At 41.5% G+C, this 6,000-nt stretch overlaps 1 long non-coding RNA gene across 1 annotated transcript in view; it reads right to left on the reverse strand.

The window, feature by feature from the left end:
- The window catches only part of LOC144294121 (uncharacterized), a 64,251-nt gene extending 58,251 nt beyond the window's left edge, over positions 1-6,000 (reverse strand). Inside the window, exon 1 of the long non-coding RNA XR_013361520.1 lies at positions 5,847-6,000. This is a non-coding gene — a long non-coding RNA (uncharacterized LOC144294121). The remainder of the gene's footprint in view (positions 1-5,846) is intronic.

Raw genomic sequence — 6,000 nt, forward strand, 5'->3', positions numbered from 1 at the left:
GATGACAACAGGTAGGGCCAACGCCATCTATCCTTTGTTTTTAGCCCAACTCTGAAATCCAGAAGAATGATTCATTGAGAGATGAGATTTCTGTGGTTCTGGCTTTGCTTGGCTTTCCCCCCATAGGCTCAAGTGCACTTAGTGTAAATTGATTCCTGATCATGATTTTGCTCTTTGAGGTTACCTGATTGGATCAGTGCCAGGAAAAGAAAAGTCTGTTATGATTTTTTAAATGTAGCTTGAGTCACCTTCCCTGGACTTGCAAAATGAAGCAGGTAGAGTCAACTGCACTTAGGTATTTTGAGTAGCAGAAGCCAAAAGTTTGGGCTTTCTAGCCACATGGCGTGGGAAGAAGGTGGAAATGATGCAGAGAAATGAATTGCTTTTAGTCTGATGGAAAATTTTGTTTTGAAATGGCATAAAGTTGGTTTGAAATGTTAGGAAGATTTTAGAGTGATCTTAAAAAGCCATTTCCTAGTTTCCTGTCCACTCACTTAGCAGTCGACTAATGATGATGATGATGATAATAATAATAATAATAATAATAATAATAAACAAGCATTGAAAGTGAACACCAGCATATGAAAGAACATATATGCAAAAAGATGGTTTTGAGAAAATCATCATCAGAAGGAAATGGAAAAGGACCCTGAGAATGTTCCATAATCATAAATGGTGTATAAGGAGTACTTCGCAAATAAATATTGCCAAGGAAATGCTATTCTAGGAGGAGGAAAACCAGTAACTATTGACTCTGGGCTGGTGCATGGCCATGCATTCTCCTGTATAAGAAGCCCATCAGGCCAAGAAGATCCCTGAGACACCAGCTCTCTCAAAAGCAGCAGTCTCATGCTTCCCAGTTGCTCTCCTTCCTTCCCAGAGGGAGAGAAGGGTCCTAAGAGTCCTAGGGTCCCACATACAAATCAATTGCATGAACTTAGAGTCCATGCCTCGTGAGCCCATGAAAGAGACTTTTCCTCCCCCTTCTGGAGCTGCTGCATCCTTCACCCACTGGGCTCACCCTTTCTGCATAGTCACTTCCTGCTCAGACCTTACCTGTCCTTCAAAGTCCTGGAGAGATCCCATTCTCCCTCAAGACCTTGTGTCCCGTCTCCCTTCTCTGCCCCAGCCTCACCTCTTCATCTATGTTTGTATGTATGACCACATCTCCCATTAGAGTGGTGCTTCTGCTGGTGTCTGTCCCCACCAGACCAAATTTATGAGTGACAAGGGCTCAGCCTCCTTGATTTTTATACCTCCACCAAAACTTTGTACACATTAGCAGTTCAGTAAGTGCTTCCTGAGTAAAAATCATGGCTTGATCTCCTGGATTATATGGGAAAGAGCTTCAAATATGACAGACATCACCTTCTCTCACCTCCCCCATCAAGCAAATGAGGTCTCTCCCATCCCCACTGGCAACAATTCTGAGGGTCTTCAAACTCTGTCCTGAGGTATGATGTCACTCTGGTCCATCTTGTTCATTAGAGCCCATGGTCACTCTTCTTAATTTGCTACTTGCTGTTGTGCTTTCCCTGGCTCTCCAAAGACAACTGGAGCCATGTTTTATGAACTGGTTCACAAGAGCAAAAAGAAGTGGCAGTGACCACCCTAGGTGTAAAGCATAATGATGGAGAACAGAGGCTTGTGGACCTGGTTAACATCACAGCTTTGCTATTTATTAACATGGTAGGCAACTCTCCCCCAATTCTTTTGTTTCCTCAACTGCAAAATGGCCATAATAATATCTATTTCATAAGACAATTACGAGATTTAAACCGAGGATGCATGAAGGGCTGAGCCCAGCTGATAAGCTACTATTCCCATTATTATTTAGTTTAATACCCTCATTTTATAAATAAAGAACCTTTGAGACCTAGAGTTTCAGTTCCAGTGTGTTAGTCAAGGTCACATAGCTGGTTACTGGCACAAGGGGCAGGAACCTTGCTCCTCTGCCCATGGTGGGAAACATCCCCCACCCCAGTCCCACCTTGCACACTATGTGGTATGGACTGACTCCTGGATGACAAGAGGAAGGCCTGTTGGAGATGCCTTGTTCACATTCTGTAGGGACAGGTCAAGGCACTGAAGCCCTGTATGAATGCGTTACCTGTGGACTTGACCTTGCATTAGACACAGTCCTAGGTGAAAGCAGGTGGAGTAAGTGGTGATATTATTATTATTATTATTATTATTATTATTATTATTATTATTTGAAGTCTTTTCAGAGCTGACCAGCAGGACAAATCAGAGGATCCTTCAGGGAAGGCTCAAACAATGGATTGGCCTTAAGGAGCTGGAGGAGAGAGGGGAAGTTGCTGGCCCTCAGTGTGGTGACATGGGCAGAGGTTCAGAGACACCTAGAAAGTACTGACTTTCTACTGACTTAGGTAGTTTGACTGATGACAGCAGTCACAGTAGTAGTCATCTCCAGGCAGGCTTGGAGTAGCCACTGGGAAGGCATCAAACTCTAAATTTAAGATTAGTGCACTTCACTTATTTTGTATGTGTATGTTCTCCCACTATTTAAAAAAAATCACTAATAATACCACTCCCCAAGAATAATCACTGTTCATATTTTTATTCTTTACCTCCTGAACAAAAGAGACAAGAATAATGACTTAAATATCTGATAGGCTATGACTTTGGCCAAGCTAGCCTCAAGGCTTTAGGACTTCATCTGTGGAAATGGGTTGATAATAGGGTAAACTTCCTATGATCCTGGGAGGATTAAATGACACAATGAATGTGAAATACCCAGCACTGTGCCCTGCCTATAGAAAGCAAACAGATAACATGTTTATTAATAAGACAGTAATCTTTTTTGTTCAATGTTTTAAAAAATGAAGTTTGGTTAATTTTTTTGAGTACTGGCTGGTTTAGTGGGTGATCACAAGTCAAGTGTGGGTCAGTGTCATTCAGAGGCTTCATTCAGAGTGCTTCAGAGCTTGTCGGCAGGCAGGCATGGATCAGGGTGTTCAGAAAATATTAGCTGATTCTTGGCTCAGTGCCCAGCAGTAACCAAGTGAGGGGAGAGGAGGGGCTCAGTATGTCCTGCTTGGCCTTCTGGTTCAGTGCTCATCCAGCCACTGCATGTGTCTTGTTCTGCAATTGATTCCAATCCCAGCTTTGTGGGAAATTAGAATGAGGGAAAGAGAAAGGGAATCCTGAGACAACTCATAGCATTGATACTGGAATATGGAAAGCACTGGAAAATCTTGGTTGTTGTCCTAGATCTGCCTTTTTCTAGCTAAAGAGCTAAAGTCCTTGAACAAGATCATTGTTCACCTCGGTCATAGATCCTTCATTGGTCAATTGGAGATAGTCATACTCTAGGAAGACTGTATGTATGGTTGATGTGAAATCAGACAAATTGTGTGACACTTCTGAGTCAACTTCTTAATCATCATGTTCCCGTGGGGAAGAATAATCTTAGCAGCAAAATGCAAAATATAATGCTTCCAGTGGTCTGAGCATTGTTCTAAGCACTCATTTCTTTCTGATGACCACCTATAGTACTATTATTATACCTGTTTTATGGATGAGAAAATTGAGGACAGAGAAGTTTCATAAACTTCCCAACGTCCCACAGCTAGCACAGTGGTGATTTAAACCACTGAATCGGAATCCCAGAACTTAACCATTACACTCTGTTGCCATTATACACTTTGATTTCTTAACCAGTGGAAAATATTCTGTTGTATTGGTGGAGAAATATGATAAGTGTAAAAAATGTAGAGGATACAAATGTTAGATCTAATCACACAATGCATTTTGAAAGGTCTGAAACATAAGCATATGCTACATGATCTAAAACATGTGACTATTTCACTGAGATCCCAGCTTTATCTAATGACAACATTTCATGCTGTACAAGTGCCAGATACTGGAAACATAGAGCTGTGGATAGAATAAATTTTGTTTCTGCCCTCACAGGACTGAGAGTCTAATGGTGCAGAGACATATTAAATAAACACACAAATAAATAATTATAAACTGTGACAAGTGTCAGAAAAGAGCAGGATTCTTTAGGAGATCATCTCGAAGGCTCATAATTTAGAAAGGTAAGATCAAGGAAGGCCTCTTTGAAGAAGTTACATTTAAGTGGGGGCCTAAAACGATATACAATATATTTGTCAGAATTTGCCATTTGAAAGCAAATTCTGAGGACCAAATCACAACATGATTTGTGGACAAAGGATGAATTCCTTCAATGTTGGAAGCTGGGCAGCAGCAACAGATTTTCTGAGTACCCTTTGCTTCCCTGGAATAAACTGATGGGCTGCATTATATTGGTTGGCATTTACATAATATTCACAGTGCTCTTGCCTTAGAGCCTTGTCCAAAACCCATTTCTACCTGTCAGAATTTGCATATTTTTTTCTTTAGAAACTTAGCAAAGAAAAAGGAGGATTATTGTTCACGAGAAACATGTTTGGCTCTAAAATAATTAATGTTTAAGAAGATTAACAGCCATAGAATTTCCTCATGAAAAGAAACCTCATAATGGGTGCCTCTTCTTTTAAGAGGCATTTAACCATAGCCAGAAAGTGCCCCAGAGGGAGTACTCAGCATACCCAGTGGGTGTGCATTTGCATGTTCTTCAGGGTTACTGACCCAGAGTATACTTATGCCTCTCAAGCTAGAACATGTGGATTCATATTCTGAAACATACAGTTATAAAGATGTTCTACAAACAACTTCCTCCAGGAAGGCTTTACCGAGCTTCTCTTACCCATTTTGGCCCCTCCCTTCTTCAAAACTTTGAGGCACTTTATTTTATTTTTAAATTTTATTTTATTATTTTTAAAGATTTTATTTTATTTTTAATATTTATTTATTTATTTATTTATTTATTTATTTATTTATTTATGATAGTCACAGAGAGAGAGAGAGGCAGAGACATAGGCAGAGGGAGAAGCAGGCTCCATGCACCAGGAGCCCGATGTGGGATCCGATCCCGGGTCCCCAGGATCGCGCCCCGGGCCAAAGGCAGGCGCCAAACCGCTGCGCCACCCAGGGATCCCTAAAGATTTTATTTATTTATTCATGAGAAACACACAGAGAGAGAAAGAGAGAGAGAGAGAGGCAGAGACACAGGCAGAGGGAGAAACAGGCTCTGTGCAGGGAGCCTGACCTGGGACTCAATCCCGGGTCTCCAGGATCACACCCTGGGCTGAAGGTGGCGCTAAACTGCTGAGCCACCAGGGCTGCCAGAGGCACTTGTCTTTACTGCTTAAAACTCCATGGTCAAAACCACCCAATGTATTCCTTATTTATTTTTTCTAATTATTTCCTTTTCTTTTTTGAGAGAGAGAGAGAGTGCACATGCATGCATGGGGGTGGAGGAGGAACAGAAGAAGGGAATCTCAAGGGGCTCCATGCTTAGTGCATAACCCAACATGAGACTCAATCTCATGACCCTGAAATCATGACCTGAGCCAAAATCAAGAGTCAGACACTTAACCGACTGAGCCACCCTGGCACCCCTGTTGTAAAGGTTTTTTTCTCCCTGAGAAGACTCAAAGGCCTCCAAAACAAGAAACATGAAATGTCAAAATGAAAGGGCCTCAGTATACTGCTAAACCAATCCCCTCATTGTAGAGATGAACAAACTGAAATCTGGAGAGAGAAAATATCCAAAGTCTGAACACAGTTTAATATAGACCCATGGCTGGAACTCTAGTCTTCTGACTTCTGCTCACTGCTCTTCCTTCTACACACCACACCATATTACACAACACCTAATAGTGCTAAAAGCATAGTAAACCCTCAACAATTACTGAGAATGAAAGAACTTCTAAATATTTGACAGAATGAGGGAGAGTTAGGCATTCCTGACTCACCCTGCAACCTCCAGGAGCTAGACTGGGCACTTCCAGGCTGTGGTAGTTTGAAAAGAGAAGCCTCAGAAATTTACAAGCACATATTTGAATGTACCTAAAAGAACACTGTTCTGTTGCTTCTCTTTCCCTAGGGAGTCAAGAATCAAAATAAATA

The sequence above is a fragment of the Canis aureus genome, chromosome 22, assembly GCF_053574225.1.
Source record: "Canis aureus isolate CA01 chromosome 22, VMU_Caureus_v.1.0, whole genome shotgun sequence".
In the NCBI taxonomy this organism is placed as follows: domain Eukaryota; kingdom Metazoa; phylum Chordata; class Mammalia; order Carnivora; family Canidae; genus Canis; species Canis aureus.